Source organism: Taudactylus pleione, unplaced genomic scaffold (genome assembly GCF_031769625.1).
Source record: "Taudactylus pleione unplaced genomic scaffold, aTauple2 ptg000518l, whole genome shotgun sequence".
In the NCBI taxonomy this organism is placed as follows: Eukaryota; Metazoa; Chordata; class Amphibia; order Anura; family Myobatrachidae; genus Taudactylus; species Taudactylus pleione.
The window spans coordinates 7,339,006-7,364,032 of NW_028284920.1; positions in this window are offsets into that span (position 1 = coordinate 7,339,006).

The following is a 25,027-nucleotide window of genomic DNA, read 5'->3' on the forward strand; positions in this document are numbered from 1 at the left end:
ACAATTTCTGACATGTCTACTGTCACTGCATATGATACTGTCACCATTGACAGAATGGTGGAGGATTACATCGGTGACAGCATCCAAGTAGGCATGTCAGACAGTCCATACCTGTACTGGCAGGAAAAAGAGGCAATTTGGAGGCCCCTGTACAAACTGGCTCTATTTTACCTGAGTTGCCCCCCCTCCAGTGTGTACTCCGAAAGAGTGTTTAGTGCAGCCGGGAACCTTGTCAGCGAAAGGCGTAGGAGGTTGCTTCCACAGAATGTGGAGAAGATGATGTTCATCAAAATGAATTATCAGCTCTTCCAGGGAGACCAGCCTCCAGAAGGTACAGAGGGACCTGTGGTGGTGGATTCAAGTGGGGACGAGTTAATACTTTGTGAGGATGAGGATGTACACACTGAAGAGGGTGAGGAATCGGTGGATGAGGAGGATGAGGATGACATCTTGCCTCCGTAGAGCCAGTTTGTGCAGGGACACATTAATTGCCAGCTTGTTTTGTGGGGGCCCAAACGAACCAATCATTTCAGCCACAGTTGTGTAGCAAACCCTGGCGCTGAAATGATTGGTTTGTTAAGGTGTGCATGTCCTGTTTATACAACATAAGGGTGGGTGGGAGGGCCCAAGGACAATTCCATCTTGCACTTCTTTTTTTTCTTTGCATTATGTACAGTTTGGGGCCTAGTTTTTCAAACTGCCATCCTGTCTGCCACTGCAGTTTCACGCCTAGATGGGTCACGTGTTTGTGCCGCCCACTCGTGTCGCTTAGCATAGTCATCCAGCTACCTCGGTGCAACCTTTTGGACATAAAAACACTATTGTGAGGTGTGAGGTGTTCAGAATAGACTGGAAATGAGTGGAAATTAAGGTTATTGAGGTTAATAATAGCATAGGAGCAGAAAAACCCACAAATTCTGTGATTTTAGCTGTTTTTATGCTTTTTTTCAAAAAAATACAGATCCAAAACACAAAACCCAGAACCCAAAACACGGAAGGGTGGTTTTGGCAAAACCAATCCAGATCCAAAACACGAAGAAAGATCCAGATCCAAAACCAAAACACAAAACACGAAAAGTGGCCGGTGCACACCCCTAAAATGAACACACAACACCTAATGTTTTATTAATTTTATTAAAGGCCCTTCACCTTCGAGGCGGCAGCTTGTGAGCTCTATTTCCATGGCCGCCACCACCCCAGGCCATCTTCACCTGGGGGGACAGCAGCCTGTTGACTCTTTTTCAGGGCTGCCATAAGGTGTATGTGCCCTGTAGTTTTTTACTTTTTTATTTTTACTGTGGGGTTACTGGTACCAGTGCTGGCCGCCTGCTGGCACTTATAGTTCCACAAGTGCCAAAGGGAAGCTGGCATCTGTGGTCCAAATATAAAAAAACAATAGTATACAATTATGATTATGACTATTACCACTGCAGGGATTAGCACCGGGTTTCAGCCCAGGGCTGGGGTGCTCATGAGAGGGGGAACCCCTTTATTGGGTGGGTCCCTACCTCCCTTTGGATCTCTGACCTAGGCTGACTAGTTTTGGGTGTTAATGCTTTGGCCAGGAGACTTAGTGAAGGGTTTTCTGGCTGTGGCATTACACTCCGACTAGTTTGAGCTTGGTGCTAGTTTTAAAAAGATGGGAAACCTCATGCACTTTTTCCCTGTATTTTTAAAACCAGGACTGGCTCACAGAGCCTAGTGCTGGTTTATAAAATACGGGGATACCTACACATTTTGTCCTTCATATTTTTAGAACCAAGACCCGCTCACAGAGCCCTGGACTTGTTATGCTTTTTGTGGGAAACCCCATGCTGTTTTTATTTCATTTACACTTTTTTATACACAAAACACACAAGCAGTCTGCACATTTCTCACTGATATGTGCAGGCTGCATGTTAGGGTTTGTTTGGCTGCAGTCAGACACAGAGAACACGGGGATAAACACAAGCACAAGGATTCAGCAAAACATGATTCTTGGTAAATTTTAGTGTTTCAGCTGTCAAAAGTCTCCCATGTTTCAGCGATGCTGTGGGTGTTTCAACTCAGACTAGACATGATTCATAGTAAATTTACCCCCTAGGGTGGTTTTGCCAAAACATGATGATGACTTAGAACCAAAAACAAAACATAGTGGTCTGCGCATATATCTAGCTGCAATACAGAAATTATACTAATGTTTGAAAAATTTGCTCTATTTTAAATAAGAAAACTGTGTAGTATACAGTCCTACTGTAAAATAAAAAAGGATATAATGTAAAAAACTCCTCAGTATTCTGTGACTTGAAAAATTACCATACACAATACTTCCAATGGCTAATCATTTTCTTATGTTTTAAAGTTCCATTATTATTCCTATTATTATGAGTTTAAGGTAAACTCTAAGCAGAATGAATTGGACTTTTTAACATGATTGGTTTGGACCTCGCTGCACTCATTTGAGAATTAGAATCCCACCTAGGGGAAAAGTGCTAATCTTTGGAGAGAGATAAAGTGGAGAGAGATAATTTTTCAAACAGAGCCTGTAAAGTGACAGTTATCTCTCTGTAAAGTTTAGTATTCTAAAACAGAATTAATTATATTTCCACCGGCCAATAACAGTTACCACACAAACAAAATTATAAAAAGTTTCCACCTAATCTGCACACAGCAGCCAATAGTGGGAGTACCAAATGCCGTTGGATGTCACCACACCCAAAAAAATCCAATAATGTACACAAAGAAGAGGTTGGAAAAAGGAGCTACACCTCGGCGCTAAAATGTACACTTCATAAATACAATAAAAATGACTAAAAATGATATATCCCTTCAGAAATTGGAAATATTCTTGGTCTCTCTTTCCAAGCAGAGTGGGGATTTGATATTAGACGATCTTCTCCTCAAGGATGATATAACATATGAAAAAGATATATATCCATGTACGAATACTCAACTGTATGTATATTCAAATTATGACTTAAAAAAGGGAAATCAATCTCCCCAAAACCCTCATGACACACCAGCGTACCCCACTCACAGAAGAGACCCGGTGTATAATCCTCAAAAGGTTTCTTTATGAAGTGCCACCACCAAGAGCTTTCAAAGAGATAGAAACACAGAGTATGTCCTGCATACCATAACTCACATTGAATACAATGAGAACACCACACATAAATGTTTCTTTAGTGGAGGGCTACAAAGAGCTTACCAGGACTCGCAATCAGAGATGGTAGTTATATACCCATAACAGTTTCTTTTCCTTGTGATTTCACTCATGCATAATATTCTCCAAATAATGGAATTGGTGAACACCCGATCATAAAAAAATATTTATTACAAAGAATTAACAAGTATAAAAGACGGTTCCAAAACCATATAAATATATGAAACACAAAGGTAGTGAATAAAAAATAAAGCTAAAAAAACTGGAAAAGATACAACAAATGGAATAAAAAAATGGAGTAAAAAATCTGATCCCCCTTGTGAGAAAAAGTGGAAAATGCTTTAAGCAAAGTTTTGAAAAAATATTCCAGAAGTTAATCAAAACATACCTCAGCAAAGGGGATCAAAATAGAAGTCACACTTCCTGCTGGTCAACGCGCGTTTCGGCTCGTACAGGAGTCTTTGTCAAGACATGCAGGATAGTGTGAAGAAAGCTGATATTTAAACTATGGTCCTCCAATCAAGGCACCCGTGGGACGGACCATGTGGATGGGAGCCAATAATTGCTCTTTATTGAACTTGTATACACAGTAATAAGATACCCCAGTCACCGCTCATGCCGGAGAAACCGGAAATGATGTTTCTTCTGTCACCGGAAGCGATGCTGTAGTGTCACATGATGGGCGAAAATAGCATTCCACCGCCCACCGGAAGCAATGTTAGCGTGTCACCTCACAGCAAGTGGTGGGACGCAAACATCATAAAAAATAATTCAACAAGTGTCAGCCTGAAATGACATACTAATGTCAAGACTGGGAATAACTTCAGTAATCCCTAAATACACCTTTAATTTAGAAAAAAGCACACATACTGTACCAACATCAACATCATACAATGAATATATTAATACATATGAACATCAAATCCATTAAAAAAAAGGCTTCATATGGAATGGAAGGATAAGACATCCTGATTTTTTTATTCTTCTCAATTAAGAGGTGAATAAAAAATAAATAAAAAAAAGTATTAAAATAAAATAATGCGTACAGATATTAATACATAGTTGTTAATCTACAAGAACCATTTTAACTCAAAATCTTTGTTCAATCCATGGGGTATCAATGTTTTCAGAGAAAAAAATGCAATTCATTTCAGTCTTAGCTAACAACGTTGATGTATCTCCTGATCTTAAATTATCATTTACTATTTTCAGCCCATAAAAACCCGTTATGTCATTTTGTGAGCTTCCATGAATTTCTTTAAAATGCATTGAAAGGGCATGGGCCTCTATACCCTTTTTTATATTCCGCAGGTGCTCATCCAATCTGACCTTTAATGGCCTAGATGTACAACCAATATAAACTTTGTTACATTGACACTGGATACCATATACCACGTTTTTGCTGTTACAGGTTATAAAATCTCTTATATGGAAATCATTTCCATTGATGTTGACCACTTCTATTTTAATTCTACCATCTCCCTTAATGGACTTACACCCTAAACAACTGCCACATCTAAAAAACCTTTTGATAGAATGGTGGGCTTACTTTTAGGTGGTTGAAGAAAACATTTTACTAACTTATTCTTTAAATTTGGAGCTTTCCTGTATATACACATCGGTCTGTCCGGCATAACTATACCTAAAATCGGATCTTTTTTGAGAATTCCAAAATTTTTTTGAGGATTTTCTCAATATCCTTATATTGCTCAGTATAGTCAGTAACAAAAGCCCATTGATATTTATTATCATTAGGGGATCATTTACATTTCTTTTTTTTAAAACAGATCTTTCAGCTCTAAAGATTTCACTACATCAAAAGATTCATTAATTTTGTCCTCTTTAAACCCACATGCTCTAAATCTAAGTTTCATCTCCTCAGTTTGGGAACAGAAAGTTTCTGGTTCTGAGCAATTCCTGCACAGCTTTTTTAACTGGCCTGATGGTATTGAATCCAGCCAGTTACTATGATGGACAGCTGACCGTATTAATGTAAGTCCCGGAATCTGTCGGTTTTGTATAGTTTTTAGTTTCCATTTTGCCATCTTTTATATATATCATTATATCAAGGAAACTCAAACTTATTTTACTACTTTCAAAATTGAGAAGAATGTTCTTATTATTGTTATTTAAGTGATTGCAGAAAACATCTATACTAGCTTTGTCTCCCCTCCAGACGATAGGACACAAAGCCCGCCCCAAACACGCCACATCCCCACATGGCTTCCTCCTCCCACTTGCCCATGAAGAGGTTGGCATAGCTCAGAGCGAACTTTGTGCCCATCGCGGTACCTATCCTCTGCAGAAATTACTTATCCTTGAAGAGGAAAAAATTATTGGTCAAAATGAAATGAATCCCCTCCAAAAGGAAACATTGCAAATCCTTTGATAACAGAAAAAAGGAATTTGCCCCCCAGCACACTGCAGCTAAATCAAAAATACTTTAATCCTACATGATAATAGAAATTAAGAGGTATTGGTTACATACATTTGCAAATATATGAATAAGTGCTGGGCGGACGTCAAGGCTCCTCTATACCAGCATTCCTAACATTAAGGGGTTCACATCCGAGAAGCAAGGCACCCCAAAAAATTCCAGCCAAGGACCATCCCCAGGGCATCACACGAAAAAGGGAAAAAAGGTGATAGTGTAAAAGGATAGATGTGTAAAGATAAATCAATAAGTGTTAATGAAATGTAAAAGAATCAAAATGACATAAATAATATACAAACGAATAGAGAAGTGAAAAATGTTCTATGTGAATTAAGTGGTGATGCCATGAGAAAGGTCCAGCCAGAACAACCCCGGGGGCCCCACTCCCAAATGCTCACCCTAAAATAATTATTGCTACATAATAGTAGCACCCACTCTGGGTCATATAATTACAAATTGGTGTACTGCATGATAACAGTACATGTATGGCTGAGAGCTAACTTACCTTGGAGGTACCCCAAAAAACCTCCACATGGCACTATAAGGATCAGCACCTCCTCCTAATGCTTACTCCCTTCATGCCTCCAAACTGCAAGCAAAAAATATGGTAGTTGCTCAATAAGCTTAATGATATACTACAGGTGCTTGTAAAGGGCGGGGTTTACACTGAACACAGAAAAAAGGAATTTGCCCCCCAGCACACTGCAGCTAAATCAAAAATACTTGAATTCTACATGATAATAGAAATTCAGAGGTATTGGTTACATACATTTGCAAATATATGAATAAGTGCTGGGCCGACGTCAAGGCTCCTCTATACCAGCATCCCTAACATTAAGGGGTTCACGTCCGAGAAGCAAGGCACCCCAAAAAATTTCAGCCAAGGACCATCCCCAGGGCCTCACATGAAAAAGGGAAAAAAGGTGTTAGTGAAGTGTAAATGGATAGATGTGTAAAGATAAATCAATAAGTGTTAATGAAATGTAAAAGAATTAAAATCACATAAATAATATACAAACGAATAGAGAAGTGAAAAATATTCTATGTGAATTAAGTGGTGATACCATGAGAAAGGTCCAGCCAGAACAACCCGGGGGCCCCACTCCCAAACGCTCACCCCAAAATAATTATTGCTACATAATATTGTAGCCATATGTATTAATATCTGTATACATTATTTTATTTTAATACTTTATTTATTTTTTATTCACCCCTTCATGCTTTGGGACTTTATGAAGATTTTGGACTATATTCACAATGGGACATCATCGAGAAGAATAAAAGAATCCAGATGTCTTATCCTTCCATTCCATATGAAGCCTTTTTTTTAATGGATTTGATGTTCATATGAATTAATATATTCATTGTATGATGTTGATGTTGGTATGTATGCTTTTTTCTCAATTAATGGTGTATTTGGGGATTACTGAAGTTATTCCCAGTCTTGACATTAATATGTCATTTCCGGGCTGACACTTGACGAATTATTTTTTATGATGTTTGCGTCCCACCGCTTGCCGTGAGGTGACACGCTGACATCGCTTCCGGCGGGCGGTGGAATGCTATTTTCACCCATCATGTGACACTACAGCATCGCTTCCGGCGACAGAAGAAACATCATTTCCGGTTTCTCCGGTGTGAGCGGTGACTGAGGTATCTTATTACTGTGTATACAAGTTCAATAAAGAGCAATTATTGGCTCCCTTCTACATGGTCCGTCCCATGGGTGCCATGATTGGAGGACCATAGTTTAAATACCAGCTTTCTTCACACTATCCTGCATGTCTTGACAAAGGCTCCTGTACGAGCCGAAACGCGCATCGACCAGCAGGAAGTGTGACTTCTATTTTGATCCCCTTTGCTGAGGTATGTTTTGATTGACTTCTGGAATATTTTTTCAAAACTTTGCTAAATGCATTTTCCACTTTTTCTCACAAGGGGGGGGATCAGATTTTTTTACTCCATTTTTTTATTCCATTTGTTGTATCTTTTCCAGTTTTTTTAGTTTTATTTTTTATTCGCTACCTTTGTGTTTCATATATTTATATGGTTTTGGAACTGCCTTTTATACTTGTTAATTCTTTGTAATAAATATTTTTTTATGATCGGGTGTTCACCAATTCCATTATTTGGAGAATATTATGCATGAGTGAAATCACGAGGAAAAGAAACCGTTATGGGTATATAACTACCATCTCTGATTGTGAGTCCTGGTACGCTATTTGTAGCTTTCCACTAAAGAAACCTTTATGTGTGGTGTTCTCATTGTATTCAATGTGAGTTATGGTACGCAGGACATACTTTGTGTTTCTATCTCTTTGAAAGCTCTTGGTGGTGGCACTTCATAAAGAAACCTTTTGAGGATTATACACCAGGTCCCTTCTGTGAGTGGGGTACGCTGGTGTGTCACAAGGGTTTTGGGGAGATTGATTTCCATTTATTAAGTCATAATTTGAATATACATACATTTGAGTATTCATACATGGATATATATCTTTTTCATATGTTATACCATCTTTGAGGAGAAGATCATCTAATATCAAATCCCCACTCTGCTTGGAAAAGAGAGAACAAGGAAATTTCCAAAATCTGAAGGAATGTACATTTTAGCGCCGAGGTGTAGCTCCTTTTGCCAACCTCTTTTTTGAATAATGATTACCAACCTGATCTCTTTATCACTGTTAATAACTCAACAATCCACCCCGCTCAATAAGCTCGCCGCCTTGGTGTCATCCTTGACTCTGTACTGTCCTTTGTTCCCCACATTCATTCTGTCTCAAAATAATGTTACATACATCTAAAAAACATATCCAAAATTCGACCATATCTTACGCAAGACACTGCAATAACTCTAATCCATGCACTCATTATTTCCAAAAACAGGCTATTAACATTACAATCCATTATGAATGCAGCTGAGAGGCTTATTTTCTTTGCCAAATGTTCATCGTCTGCTGCCCGGCTCTGTCAGTCCCTCCATTGGTTGCCGGTTTTCTACCATATTCAATACAAAATACTGTTACTTACACATAAGGCCTTTAACCAAATTACACCAACATACATCTCTTCACTCATCTCAAAATATCTCCCAACCAGACCTCTCCGCTCAGCACAAGATTTGCGTCTCTCATCCTCACGCATTGATTGCTCCCATTTACAGTTACAGGACTTTCATCGGGCTGCACCCACTCTATGGAATGGCTTACCACACACAATAAGACTTATGCCTAGTCTTTAATCCTTCAAGTGTTCCCTGAAAACTCACCTCTTAAGACAAGCTTGTCAGATTCCAGAACCGACCACATAACCTTAACAGCTTCCATGACTTATTACATCCCCTCTCACAGTCCACACATAACCTCACATATTGTCTTTCTTTCACATACTCCTGACATTTTGATGACATTCCTATGTGACTGGATCATGCAGCCCACCAAGAAACTCTGCATTCTGGCTGGACCAATTGCAATATATAGCACCTATCCTTGTGTATCAATGCCTATTTCCCTATAGATGGTAAGCTTGTAAGCTTGCAAGCAGGGCCCTCTTACCTCAATGTCTGTCTGTTATTACCCTGTTTTGTTCTATAAATGTTTCAAATTGTAAAGCACAACAGAATACGCTGTGCTATATAAGAAACCGTTAATAAATAAATAAAATAGTATTGTACATAACACCTATACTGTACACACTAGTGACAATGGAAACTTTTGCCGCCAGTTAACAGAGGCAAAAGCGTGTCATTTAGGGATTGTGGGAAACATGATTTCTCGGAATGCGAGCATAATTGAATTGCTCCAGGATTTTGTATCAGTCACCACAACTCGCAGCAAGTTGGATAAATAATTAAGATGGGGTCATACTTGGCCACCCTCCCGATTCAGCTGGGAGCCTCCTAAAAATTGGGTGCTGCTCCCGCCCCCCCCCAAGAATGGCAGACAAGCCTACTGGCGGCCACCGACCCCTCCGACCCTCCCCCACGATAGCCTTAGTTACCCCCACAGAAGGGGGGGTGGTTATGCGATTCACATAATTTTGGCCCCTGTAATATCGGCATTGTGTTGCGGGGATGGGGCCAAAATGATGTGATCATGTGGCCCCATCCATAATTGACAGTAAGCTGTCTGGTCCCACCCCCCTGCCATGCAGATCTGGCTACTCCCTCCCGGAAGGGGCAGCCAGAATGTCGGCAACCATGCATGGGGTCACTGGGTCATAGCAATTAATAGAACCCTAATTGTGCTGATTATCAGTTATGTATGTGCAAAGGCCACATCATACTGATTGTCAGGTGACAAGAGTATAGTGGTAGCACTGTGTGTCATATTTCTTCTTCTTCTTCTTCCTTCTCTTCTTTTTTCCTTAGTTTTTTTATGTACCAATAATTAATTATTTACACATCATAAACATTTAACCATGAACAGACATGGGGTGGGATGTACTAAGCATTGCATCGTGGATGAGGTACATCCCACCACTTATCGGGTACATACTACACAGCTGGTATGTACCAAGAAATGTGATTAAAATTGCAAATGACAGCTCTCCTGATAGGAACTGTCCTTTGCGACAGAAGGACTTCTGGGTTTATGACACGTGTGCCGCAGGAGATACTGGGAGCATTCACTCTCAGAAGTAAATGTGACAAGAAGCCCATAGGCTTCTATTGCACAACAAATCTGCAGATGGCATTTCCCCAACGGGTCCAAACTCCAGAATGTATCACATTTAGGAGCTTTGTACATATGGTTTATGTGACACTATCCTCTCCTGGCTGTTGTCCTACCTCTCTGACTGATCTTTCTTAGTTTCCTCTCATGACTCCTCTTCCCCCCATGGCCTCTTACATTAGGTGTTCCCCAAGGTTCTGTTCTTGGACCTCTCCTGTTCTCCCTCTATACTTCCTCTCTAGGTGAACTCATCAGCTCTTTTGACCTCCATTATCATGTCTATGCTGATGATATTCAAATCTACCTTTCATCCCCTGATCTCTCCCCCTCTCTTCTGACTTGTATCTCCAACTGTCTCTCTGCTATCTCTTCCTGGATGTCCCAGTGATTTCTTAAACTTAATATGTCTAAGACAGAGCTGATCGTCTTCCCACCCTCCCACATAACCTCACTTCCCACTATTTCTTTATCAATTGAAGAAATAACTATCTCATCTAGCCCCAAAGTGTGCAGCCTTGGAGTTATCCTGGACTCATCCCTCTCCTTCAAACCACATATACAGAACCTTTCACAGTCCTGTCGTTTCCATCTCAAAAAAATTTCTAAGATCAGACCCTATCTCACCCAGGATGCTACTAACACCCTCATACACTCATTGGTCATCTCCAGATTGGACTACTGTAACCTCCTCTAATCTGGCCTCCCCAAATCCCATCTCTCTCCTCTCCAGTCTATCCTTAATGCTGCTGCATGGCTTATCTTCCTCTTCATATGCTCTACCTCTACCTCCCCTCTCCTACAATCCCTCCACTGGCTCCCCTTACCTTTTAGAACCCAATTTAAGGTTCTCATGCTCGCTTACAAACCTCTCACCCAATCTTCTCCCATATACATCTCAGATCTCCTCTCCCTTCACTCTCCTCTCCGCTCTCTTCATTCAACTATTGCACGCCACCTTTCATGCCAGCTGATTACTTCCTCCCACTCCCGCCTCCAAGATTTTGCCCGCACTGCTCCCCACCTCTGGAAATCTCTCCCACTCCCCATCAGACTCTCTACAACTTTGCAATCCTTCAAATGGGCTCTCAAGGCCCAATACTTCATCAAAGCCTTCCGGCTATCATTCTAACTCACTGCTACATGCTCCTTCCTCCCCATCTACCCCATCTGTGTCAAACCTGTATGTCTTCCCCTCCCTTTTAGAATGTAAGCTCTTACGAGCAGGGCCCTCTACGCTCTTGTGCTTCTCCCTACTTTAGTTTCCTCTACTTCTTACTCACCACTAGGACACCTAACACTTGTTTGCTTATGCTATGTTGTTTATATGGGTGTTATGGTCACTAATGAAGCAATATATATTATCCCTGTCCTGGTCCTGTATTGTATTGTTCTGTCACTAGTCTACAATTTGCTTATGTACTTTGTAAGGCGCTGCAGAACACTTGTGGCGTCATATAAATTAATGATAATTAAAATAATATGATATATATCAAAACTTAAAAAATGGGTGTTTTCAGAGTTTTGACTGCATTTCAGGCTTAGTACATCCCGCTGGGTTTTTAGTATGTGTATTTATTGTTTAAACAATGCCGGGGGATTTGCACCAGGGGAAGCTATGACTTGGTTAAATAGAATTGAAATATTTATTATTGAAAAAATAAAGGATGAGGAAATCTGGGTAATTTAGCGCTGTTTATTTCTGATTTAACAACATTAGTTTGATGGCATGTATGTAGTAATTTATTCAGTCACCTCTAATGTCTTCTTCGATACCCAGTACTAAAAAAAGAGAAAAGTTTTAGGGTTATACATGAACTTTAATCAAAACAATATTAAAACTTTAACTTCAAAAAAAGTAACAAAATTTAAATTAAAATTATATCCCACATTCTATAGTTTTGTATCCAACCATAGTGGCTTATTTAGTAGGTTGGCGAGCTGCAGCTGTTTTGGGAACTCCTGCGGGTCTTCCCGTATATTTAAAGCTGCATTAATTTTAATGGCAAAACCAAGATGATTTTGCCTTTAAAATGATTGCCGCTTTAAAAATACAGGAAGACTTGCAGGAGTTCCCACAGCGACTGCAGCTGGCAACATATTACATAAGAAAAAATAATTGAAAATATTATGGGCTATATTTACTAGCCATCAGTTTTGTAAAATTTGCAAACCTACTAAAACAGCAAAAGTCAAACCTGTGTTTAGAAGGGATTGGTATGAAATACCGCCGGCCGCCTGGCCGGCGGTTCGATTCCCATCAGCGGCAGCACGACAGGAGCAGAGTGCGAAGCAGCGGAAGCCCGACAGCGCTGGAAATCCCGATCGTGGAGAGGTGAGTATTTACTAACCTAACCTAACCCCCCTAACCCTAACCCTCCTTAGGGGTGCCTAACCCTAAATTCCCCCCCAAGTGCCTAACCCTAATCCCCCCTCTAAGTGCCTAACCCTTACCACCCCCTTCCCCTCTGCCTAAACCTAAGTCCCCGGGGGGGTGCCTAACCCTAAGTCCCCCCCGGGGGTGCCTAACCCTAACCCTCCCTCCCCCTAGCCTAACCCTAAGCCTCCCGGGGGGGTGCCTATCCCTAAGTCCCCCCCCGGGAGCCCTAAACCTAACCCTCCCCCCCTGCGGCTGTCCGCTCGCGGCGCCCAGCATCACTGCGATCGTGATGCCGGGCGCCGGTCTCCCGGCATCGGGGAAATGCGGGCGTCTACATCTAGATGCCCGGCATTTCACCCTTGCCGGGATAAGACAGTCGGGAAGCCTGCTGCTGGTATATAGGCAGTCGGCTTCCCGATTGCCTCCCGTTTAGAACACTTTACAAAATCGGAAGCATAATCTATAGTTTTATGTAGATGACTATAGAAACACCCAGATTTACCAACCAAAACCAACAAAAAAGCATGGCCAAATAATAGACCTGCCTGTGGAAGGTAAGTTTGGGAGAAGCACTGCACAGATCACTATGATGATAAATACTGGTTTTTTTTTAGCTGTCAATATGATGACGATGTCCACCGATCTTGACTGACTTTAAAATCGATCACAAATCAGCCTTTAGTAAATTTACCCCTAAGGGCCATATTCTTTCCAAATCTTTTTTGGAGAATTGTTTCCACTTAGGCGAAATTGTCCTGGAATTGCTTTGGCAAAAGTTTTTTAGGCGAAATTTTCGCAAAAAAACAGGCGAATATGGCAATTCGCCTCTAATTGAATTCCCCTCTAAATTCTCCAAAAAAGATTCTCCAATCAATAGCTGGTGAAAAGAAATGCAAAATCTTTATTTTGGGGTGCAAACATGGGGAATCAACTCAGACCCCTTGGGACAGCCCTCCAAAGGACAAATCTGCAAAAAAAACAGAAACAAAAACCTAAGAACACCCCAACAAAGACATGTAATTTTTGGGGTGAAAATTTAAAAAGTGGGGGGATAAACATAAAAAGTAGCGAAATAGACTACTTGGTGGTCCCCAAGTATGGGTCAGGTGTTTTTGGGATTGCAGGTGCATGCAGCAGGTGGATTTTTCACGTTTTTTAAAAGTTCACTTTAGAGACATAAAAATACACTAGCACCCATTTTCAAGTACCCCAAATTTGACAGGACTACTTATTTTCACCCAAAAATACTGCTTTATGCCATTCTTCACCATTTTTACAAAGACGCTAATTGCAAGCAATTTACACAACTTAAGTACGCAAAATAGTCTTATTAGGGCTATTAGTACACATCTATATTGATTCCCTATGTTAATATATCTTTTTCTGGGGTACAGACTGATTTCCCCAATTCTTTCAGTACTTTTCGCCTGTTCCGCATTTGCTTATTTCCATTTTCGCCTGTTTTGCAATTGAATTAGGTGAAAAGCGGGGACGTACATGGAATAAATTTGCCTCTGAAACAGGCGAATGAAGCGAAAAGTCGGACAGGCGAAAACTTTGCCTCTAATTGAAAATTGCCCTAAGGCTTAACATTAGACGGTTCAGTGATTTGTAGTGGAAAGAAAAATGGAAGGTCAGGGTGATTTTATTATCATTCCTGTGTTATAAGTACAATAAATAGTAGTTATCTGTCAATAGACAGTTAAACCTCATGGCACTTATCCATGCAAAACTGGGACAAAATAAGCCAATCCCCAATCTGCTAAATTTATAATACTAAAGTAGGTAAATACCTGCTTCTGACCTGCTTCTGGCTAATCCACACCCCTTACTAGGTCCACAAATCATGCCTCCCCTGAATTTGGGACAGTTGGCAGGTTTGGCTAGAAATGGACCCAATATATTTAGGGGACTTTAAGTTGCAAATGTGCAGGGTCTACCTTTAATTCTTTGCCCTGGCTACTTCGGCAAATGCACCATATGTAAACATTTCAGTGTCAGATTGGTTGGTTTGGATATAAGTACATATTTCCTGTGCAGCATTTTGCCCTCATTTGTGTGTAAGGAACTGCACCACTTTCATATTATTGAGACATATAATTAAGTCTCATTTAAAAACCTACATTTCTTTTTATAATATTACAGAACTGCTAAGTGTCATTGATCCCAAATAAATACACCTTTTGGTTCACCATTTTTTCAACTGGGTAAATCAAGCTGGTGGCCGAGTCACATCTTCTCTGCTATTGCCAGAGAGTTTCTGTCTTTTTTTGTCATGCCATTAAATAGAAAATAATATAATTATGTACCATAAAAAAATTGGCAATAGTAACATTTATGCTGTAACAATTACATTTTTTGGGGGAAAAACACACAACAGGTATAACCCAACGTATTGCATACATTTTTTTGCTGCAATTTTTGATAGTTAATTTAAAATTTTGCTTCATGTCTTGCGTGGTGCTCTACAACATCAAGTTACGTTTTGCAGTGCACTACATGTACAACAATTATTTTAATAGTATGCTTATATGATTTTGGTTCTCATTTTAACACACTAATTTCAAGGTACACATTTTATATCTTAGTTTGTGATAGTCTCACTGTAAAGAAAATGCTCAAACATGTTCACAGTTTTCCTATTATAGTATTTTATATTAATATGTATTTTCTTTAGTAACCTTCGGGGTACTCAAATGTTTCAGTCAAAATCATTCCCATTGAAACAATGTGCATTTTAATAGATAAAGCAAGTAATTTTCTTTATTCTTTTTACTGTTATCTTACCTTTATCTTGCTTGTCTCAGATCTTTAATATTTTCTTCTGAGCGCATGATTTATTAGTTCATTCAAATATTTGACAGGTTCTTTATCAAGAAAGTCAATGATGGCCTGCTCTGTCAAATTTCCATTTTGAATATTGATTATGGCATTTTCTGCCATTGTTTTGAATACAAGGATTCCAGTTAAGTCGAGGTTCATATCACAGAGCTTGGACTTCAGGTTTTCGGTAAAATCATTAAAAGTATTTTTATACTCTTGTGACTGCAAAAGCCTGATCGAAGCATCATTCATTGTGTCAATGAGAGCAAACATCTCCTCATACTGTTTGGATTGAGATTTGTTGGTACATGTAAAAGAGTAGGCTGGAAGACATGGTGACCATGTGAGTTACATTATTTTTAAAATAGAGTTTTAGAACTTGTTTAAAAATTAGAAGTTTGAAACAACACTCCTTAATCATAATAATACAGTAAGTCCTTCGTTTTGCAGTAGAAACATATTTGGGTTTGCTGACTATGTTATGCTGCTAGTACTGTAAGTGCAGCTGTATGTTGCACTTAAGGTACCTCCGGATGTATATTTTTGTTTACAGCCCTATGGGACTGTGTACAAATATTCACCAGTCCGGGGTGACATTATTGAGTTTTGATACCGTTGCTGACGTTTTTATGTCGTTGCAAAGACAACTCGCCCCCCTCACAATTAATTGAATTGACCCCAAACTCGGCCCTCAGGACCCCAAACAGGTTATGTTTACCAGGTCACATAGCAGGTGCACAGGTGTATTCATTCCTCACTGACACATTTTAATAGATCCACATGTAGAGCTAATTATTCAAGTTTCAGAACCTGTCCCTTAGAGTAATAGTGAAATATATGGATATATCTTTCGGAATTTAGAAAATCTGTGCATCAGTCTTACCTTGGCCAGTCCATGTCAGAACCAAAAGCGTAAGGAAAGTAACACAGCTTAACATGGTGGTTCTAATCTGGCAACATTCAAATGAAGAGTGTCATACTATTGCTCTACCACAGAACTATTTATTGTGTTTCCATTCAAAACAAGGGATCAAACTAGAAGAGTACCTCACTACCTACAATTAAAGGATTAATCCTTCTAACTAAAGATCATTGTCCTAAAGGTAAAGACATTTACTGTGTGCAGCTATTATTTACATTATGTTTGTTAAATATGTGGTTGCATTTTACTCAGTGCACTAAATGTTGTGTACCAATGGCTCATTCCCTAATCTTGTTACAAAAACAAAAAATGTATCAAAATCATGAATTTATAAATATATTTAATTATAATCATAACAAAAATTAACACTATAAAGGGACAATTGTTTGATACTGAATACTAAATACAAGGCTACATATATTCAAAATCCAGGAAATTGCATGAAATGTAATTTGGAAAAAAATTGGTGTTCTGTCCACAGCATTATTATTATTATTATTATTATTATTATTATTATTATCACCATCATCATGAACATATTTTTCTTTCTGTGCTCTTAACCCTTGAGTGCCATTTTAAAATGGCATGTGGTGAATGGTTTAATTAGTTTCTGAGAACCCTGACACTGCTAGTCACAGATTTCAATGACACCTATGGGATGCAGAGAGAAAGGAACCATTTTTTGCTATTCAGAGTACATAGCATTTACATTGAACACTATCCGGTGCTAAACATTTTTGGAGATTACCTATGAGGTCTTTGCAGTTCCTTCAGTAGACAGTAGTGCCATAGAGACCAGTATCAGGCCTCTCCTGCCTTTCTGCAACCTATGTAAATTCAATTTTGAAGGTAAAAAAATCTGTTTACTATGAATCATTTTGTTTGGAAGACAGATACCAGTAAAACAAAGCAGGCTAACCAAGTCAACAGAAAGGGCAGTAATTAATACATTAGATAACAATATTTAAAAATAAGGAAAATATAAACATATCCATGTTTCTTCACAAACATATACTGTGATGTGATTTTTCATTTTTTATCATCCACAGGTAATTTGACTATAGCACCCAACATATATTGCTGTGTGGTTTTTCTATTACACAGCCTTTAAAATTGCTACAGATCTGCCCAGCTATTTTGTTGCTCATGGCGTGGCATGAGTCGCGCCATGGACTTGTGGTGTGGCGTGCAGGCCTCTGAGTCGTGCCATGGACTTGTGGAATACCGTGGTATTCTTCAACGAAGGATATGCTACGGCATGTAATACAGTGCTTAACCGCTGGGTGGCGAGTGCTCGACTTTTGTAATTGCATGTAATATAGTGCTTAACCGCTGGGTGGCGAGTGCTCCACTGTACTGAATGTCTATCATATTCACAGCATTTGCATGAACGCACAACCCATACTGTATTTTTAATGTTGCATAATATACATATACAGTATATACTGTAGTACTGTACCGTACTGTACGTAATATCTTATAACAGGATGCAAATCACTGCACATACTGTATTGTACATACGGTACGGTGCAGTAACTGAATAGTAGAGAAGTTGCTGGAGTTGTTGTCACGGTATAACCGATACTGTAGAATAATGAGATGCACGCACAGCTTTCACTGATATGGGATGCATTACAGTATGACAATTTTTTTTTTTTTTTAATAAAAAACAGCAGCGGGAGGAGTGCACAAGGATGAGGCCACTCTCTGTGGTTCACTGTAGCTGTCGTGTGGGCTAGTGGTTAGGTGATCACTTTGGTAGAATTATGGTCCGGGGCTCGATCCCTGGAAAAGAATATACCGTACTGTATATTTTTTTTTTGTCACTATCTGCTCTGGACACTATAGTGAAACTTGTTTAAAAGGCTATAGTGTTGTTGTTTAAAAGGCTGCTTAAAAGTAAGACATTACAAACAGATTGTGTGTTTCAATAGTGCAAACCTTTCGTCAATGTCTGCGCTTTCGTCAATCAGATTTCATACGCATGCCCAGTGGAGGGTTTACAATGGGATCTATAGTGCCCAGAGAGGGCTCTGTACTGTACTGTAGTTCACTGAATAGTGATTTCATACTGTGGCTATGGTGGCTGACAGGGCTCTGCATCTGCAAACTGACGGTGCCGTACAATTTAGCACAACAGAATAGTGCTAAATAACTGCAGAAACTGTTAGTGAATCTACTGTCTAGAATGTGAGACAGGCCTCTGCATCACATACTGTGCGCCCAAAAACCGCAAAACGCAAACATGTGAAAACGCATATGCGGTCTCAGCCTTGTGCACTCTGGCTACGTCCCTTGGACTGTGTCTGAGAGTGGTTTCCGTCTGTGAGAGAGCGCTCTGTGTTCAAAGCTGACTGTGCGTTTGCTGCGCAAAATAGCATTGCATCGCAAACTGATGACATTGGTGATGCTGCTCCAACCTTGCACACTAAGTACGGTAGTAGTGGGATCTGTATGAGAGAGAGCTCTCTGTATTACACGGTTGACGCTATGGTGGCTGTCAGCCATCTGCGATGGATTAGAAATGGAGGGGGGTACAATGGGATCTGTGGCGCCAAGCCATACGCCATGTAGCGCTATGCTATCACTGAGCATGTGCAGTTGACTGTATTACTGCAGTCGGTACAGTATTTGTACTCTACTGTAATGCTGTTGCATTTCCATCTCTGGCGGGTGCATGCCCAGTAGGAGGGTTGCGATGGGATTTCTGGCGCATGCCCAGTGGGCCGAGAGTCATACACAGTGCATCAGGTCCCTTCCCCCAAAGCAAGCCAAGAGCCTCACATTACCATAATAAATGAAGCTTTGTTAATCCATTTACTGTAAGCAGTCAGCTCTGCCCTAGTGTCCTGAAAAATGCTACGAATTGTCACCATTGCCAAGGACACCATCCCCCGTCTGCTAGGACAACTAGTGTGCCGCTATGAATGTGCCTGTACTGAATATTCAAAACTGACGGTGCCGTACAATTTAGCACCACAGAATAGTGATTTCATAACTGCTATCACTGAGCATGCGCAGTTGGCTGTATTACTGCAGTCAGTACAGTATTTGTACTCTACTGTAATGCTGTTGCATTTCCATCTCTGGCGGCCGCATGCCCAGTAGGAGGATGCCGTGCGTCGTGCATCGTGCGAAGTACGACGTGCGTCACTGGCTAGTCAAAATGGCTTCTATGAGGGCAAGACGCTACTCGTCCGGCGAGCTCTTTGTGTTGGTTAAGTGGCGGGACCAAGCGTTCGCCACTAACCAAGACAAAGAGCTAGCCTACAGAAGTGCAAGCCATGAAATACACAGGCTATACGGCCTGCGCCGCAACGTTCGCTCACTGCAGCGCAGGTGGTCGGACCTGCTGAGGAGGGATAGGCCTCGCCTACAGCGCATCCGGAGGCGTATAAGGCGAAGTAAGTACAGTATTGCTGTATAATCACATGAATTACAGTATACTGTACAATAACGAATACAGTACAATACACGACTCTGACATACTCTACATTACTGTACACTGCACTGTAGGGTGTTGGATAGTACAGTATCTGACGATGACTGACAGTTGTTAACACATACTGACATAACTGGCAGACATTTGATTGACAGGCTGATTAAATCCACAGTACTGTACATGGACTAAAGGGTTACACACTATTGGTCGACATGGCTTGTTTGATTAATAAACCTACAGTAACAAAAGGCAAGTTGATTGATCCACCATTCTAATCTCTGTCGACCAAATCTATGTTAACCTACAGTACTGTACACACTATTTTTCTGTGCTGGCCCTGCCCCCTTTAAGTCTGACATTATTACTGTACGTCATGGACAGATTCAGGGGTCTCCAATCAGCTCCCAACTGTCATCTCACAGGCTGTGTTTGAAAAATGAAATTTGGGAGCTGATTGGCTGGTATCTTTTCACTTTCTCACTCTGTGCCCCATTTACAAACGAACGGAAATACCAGGGGGAAATTTTGTTTGGTATCACTGTATTACAAACGAAAATTACACTGGTACTGTATTTATTCATACCATACGTACCCCTCCGGCGAGGTCTCGCAAAGTCCTCAGCGGGGTCCTCCGCTGGGTTCGGGCTCCAGTGTCATGTGCATGTGCCATCTTGTACAGCTCGTGGGGTGGCGACAGTGCCACCCACATAGCCTACAGTATGTGTGACGTTGCACCACTTGGTCATACAGTACTTTACTGGACTGTATATTTTTTTATATACAGGACAATACAGTACCATACTTTTTTATGTTGGGCCCAATGCCAGCTTCACAGACTACAGTAGTTTTTGTACTACAGTATACTGTATTGGTTTGTATTTTAATCAATAGCTAATTCCCTAAGGCCATCTACAGTACTGTACCGTAATCCCTCTCCAATTTGGAATAGAGGTCTGAACTCTTGTTTTCAAATTCTCCTTAATGACAACATGTATTTTTCCCCACAGGGCGAGAAGCCCCCCCTGCCCCGGCAGCGCCACCACCGCCGACACCACCACCACCACCGGCAGCAGCCGGGCCCAGTGGGGTGAATTTTCAGAGTAAGTACAGTACACACTACTCTACACTGTTCTCTTTCTCTCTCTCTCATTTGTGTGTTTGTTTTTGGTGTTATGGAGACTCTGGACAAAATTTGTACAGTTTATTTGTTTAAAAATGGTTTTGAGGGAAACTGACAGTACAGTGTTCTTTTTCCACAGTCCTACCTCCACGACCACCAGCACCACCACCTTCTGCTGCCTCCTCAAATGACAGTGGTAATGATTACAACAGTTACAGTATGGACACAATAGTGTCATGCTACTGCCTTTTTGATTTTTTGTATAATATTTTTTTTCTTATACTGTACACACAGACAGACTCATCATTGATGAGGAGGCTGCAGGAAGCCCCCTGACCTGTAAGTACAGTACACCACATTGTTTTCTACAGCACTGTAGATCTCTCCTTTTCTTCCCTTGTCAGTCTCTCTCTACCTACGGTATCTCTTTCTCTCTCTCTCTTTATCCCTCTCTCTCTTTCTCAGTGTCTCTCTTTTCTGTACCAGTGTAATAGTAACATTATTTTTTTTCAACAGTATCACCAACGGAAGCCTACATCCCTGGCTCCAGTGGCCTCATCTGGCCGCGTAAGTACACTACACCACATTTTTTTCTACAGTACTGTAGATCTCTCCTTTTCTTCGCTTGTCAGTCTCTCTCTACCTACGGTATCTCTTTCTCTCTCTCTCTTTATCCCTCTCTCTCTTTCTCAGTGTCTCTCTTTTCTGTACTAGTGTAATAGTAACATTATTTTTTTTCAACAGTATCACCAACGGAAGCCTACATCCCTGGCTCCAGTGGCCTCATCTGGCCGCGTAAGTACACTACACCACATTTTTTTCTACAGTACTGTATCTCTCTCTCTCTCACTCTCTCACATTATCTCTCTTTCTCTCCCTCTGTTTTTCTCTCTTTCTTTCTTCCTCTCTCTCTCTCTCTCTCTCTTTACATGTTTTTTTTCCCACAGTGCCAGAGACGGTACCCCCAGCGGCCCCCAGCGAGAGTCTGCGTAAGTACAGTACTGTACACTACAGTACATTGTTCTCTCTCTCTCTTTTATTCTCTCTCTCTTTTTCTCTCTCTTTCTCTGTCTCTTTCTCTCTTTTTTTTCTCTCTGTCGTGTGTTTTCATTAATTTTTTGACTTGTCAACATTTGTTTATCTTTGACACACAGATGACTGCTATATAGTGGAGGAAGGCAGCAGCCCTGCCCCGATCTGTAAGTACAGTAGTGTACTGTACATTACATTGTTCTACCACTGTATTCTTACTGTCTCTCTCTCTACATGCATCTCCAACCTCTTCTCAATACATGCTAATTCTTTCTCTCCTTGTGTTTTTCTTATTTTCCAATACTGTACAGTATGTTTCGGTGACCTGTCTTTAGGTGCATACATGCTAGACGATTTGGATGAACGCTAACAATATTGTTCATTATACAGTGTTGTTCATATCATCTAGTGTGTACTGTATGCAGTAAATCACCAAGGATGCGTGTGCGCACTCCCCCAAGGCATCAACGATATCCACAGTGGGCTGTACATGCAGGTCAATCTATGGATATTGTTAACCCTCCCACCCCCTTGTCTTTCTTTGCTGCCGGCATCAGCAAGTGTGCATAGGGTACACTTGACAACGCCGGCACTGTGACGAACAATATTGCCTCATATACTGTATACAGTACCTGGTCTAATGCCCATGTCCCACACTGTACAGTAAGTGGATACTGTCATTAAAGTGTAATAATACAGTAGTAATAGTACTGTCAGGCTGAATTATTGACATTTTTCAATATTGTTTTCATGCAAAATGAAAAAAATTTTTTACCCACAGTGCAAGGCACAGAAGGGCACCAGCCTAAAATAGAAGATCCGTGGAAACGGAAACAGTCCATTTTGTGTAAGTACTGTACCGTACACTACTTTACATTGTCTTCTACTGTATCGCACTCCTTTTTTTAACTTTCACAGTGTCTCTCTCTCCCTCCCGTACTACAAAGACCCATGTCACTTGCTCCGGGGCTTGTGTGCGCACTGCCGGACAATCGACCCGGTTGCGCGCATATCTGAATCAGGCCCTACTGTAATTCTCTCTACTGTACTTGTATAACAGGAACATTCTGTTTTTTTCTCCCCACAGTTCTGCAACAAGGAAAGCGCCGGCTTTCCCCCACTGACCCAAATTTGGGTTTTTGCCCGCGTAAGTACTGTACCTTACACTACTACAGTATACAGTACTATAAATTGTCTTCTACTGTATCACTCTTGTTTTTTGTGTGTTTGTATTGGTGTTATGTACAGTATGGAGGTGTTATTTTTTCTACCGTATCATCTTTTTTTCTTAAACACACAGGGAAAAAATTCAAACAGGAGCAGCCGGAGCCACAGATCCCTGGCCTCTGTACGCGTAAGTAGAGTACTGTATCTTTTTCTCTCTCTCTCTTTTTCTCTCTCCCTCTCTGTCTTTCTCTCCCTCCCTCTCTCTTTTTCTCCCTCTGTCTGTGTTTGTTTTTGTTGTTATGGAGGCTCTGTTCAAGATTTATGGTGCGTACACACTGGGCGATAAAGTGGACATCTCAGGGAGCATATTGTGTAGTGTTTACGCACCATTACACAGATTATTTGTTTCCAAATGGTTTTGATGGAAACTGTTCTTTTTCCACAGTCCTACCACCACCAACCACGGCACCCACACCAGCACCCACTGGCGTCTCCCCGGCGGCAACCCCACCAACACCCACTCGCGTCTCCGAGCCGTGTAAGTAAAGTACACCACATTGTTTTCTACAGCACTGTATCGCTCTCCTTTTTTATCCTTGTCAGTCTCTCTCTCTCTCTCTCCCTCTCCCCCCCTCCCTCTGTGTTTGTTTTTGTTGTTATGGAGGCTCTGTTCAAGATTTATGGTGCGTACACACTGGGCGATAAAGTGGACAACTCAGGGAGCATATCGTGTAGTGTGTACGCACCATTACACAGTTTATTTGTTTCCAAATGGTTTTGATGGAAACTGTTCTTTGCCTACAGTCCTACCACCACCAACACCAGCACCCACTGGCATCTCCCCGGCGGCAACCCTACCACCACCCACTCGCGTCTCCGAGCCACGTAAGTAAAGTACACCACATTGTTTTCTACAGCACTGTATCGCTCTCCTTTTTACCCTTGTCAGTCTCTCTCTCTCTCCCTCTCCCTCTCTCCCCTCCCTCTGTGTTTGTTTTTGTTGTTATGGAGGCTCTGTTCAAGATTTATGGTGCGTACACACTGGGCGATAAAGTGGATGACTCAGGGAGGATATTGTGTAGTGTGTACGCACCATTACACAGTTTATTTGTTTCCAAATGGTTTTGATGGAAACTGTTCTTTGTCCACAGTCCTACCACCACCAACACCAGCACCCACTGGCGTCTCCCCGGCGGCAACCCCACACCACCCACTCGCGTCTCCGAGCCGCGTAAGTAAAGTACACCACATTGTTTCTACAGCACTGTATCGCTCTCCTTTTTACCCTTGTCAGTCTCTCTCTCTCTCCCTCTCCCTCTCCCCCCTCCCTCTGTGTTTGTTTTTGTTGTTATGGAGGCTCTGTTCAAGATTTATGGTGCGTACACACTGGGCGATAAAGTGGACGACTCAGGGAGGATATCGTGTAGTGTGTACGCACCATTACACAGTTTATTTGTTTCCAAATGGTTTTGATGGAAACTGTTCTTTGTCCACAGTCCTACCACCACCAACACCAGCACCCACTGGCGTCTCCCCGGCGGCAACCCCACACCACCCACTCACGTCTCCGAGCCGCGTAAGTAAAGTACACCACATTTTTTCTACAGCACTGTATCGCTCTCCTTTTTTACTCTTGTCAGTCTCTCTCTCTCTCTCTCTCCCTCTCCCCCCTCCCTCTGTGTTTGTTTTTGTTGTTATGGAGGCTCTGTTCCAGATTTATGGTGCGTACACACTGGGCGATAAAGTGGACGACTTTGGGAGCATATCGTGTAGTGTGTATGCACCATTACACAGTTTATTTGTTTCCAAATGGTTTTGATGGAAACTGTTCTTTGTCCGCCGTCCTACCACCACCAACACCAGCACCCACTGGCGTCTCCCTGGCAGCAACCCCACCA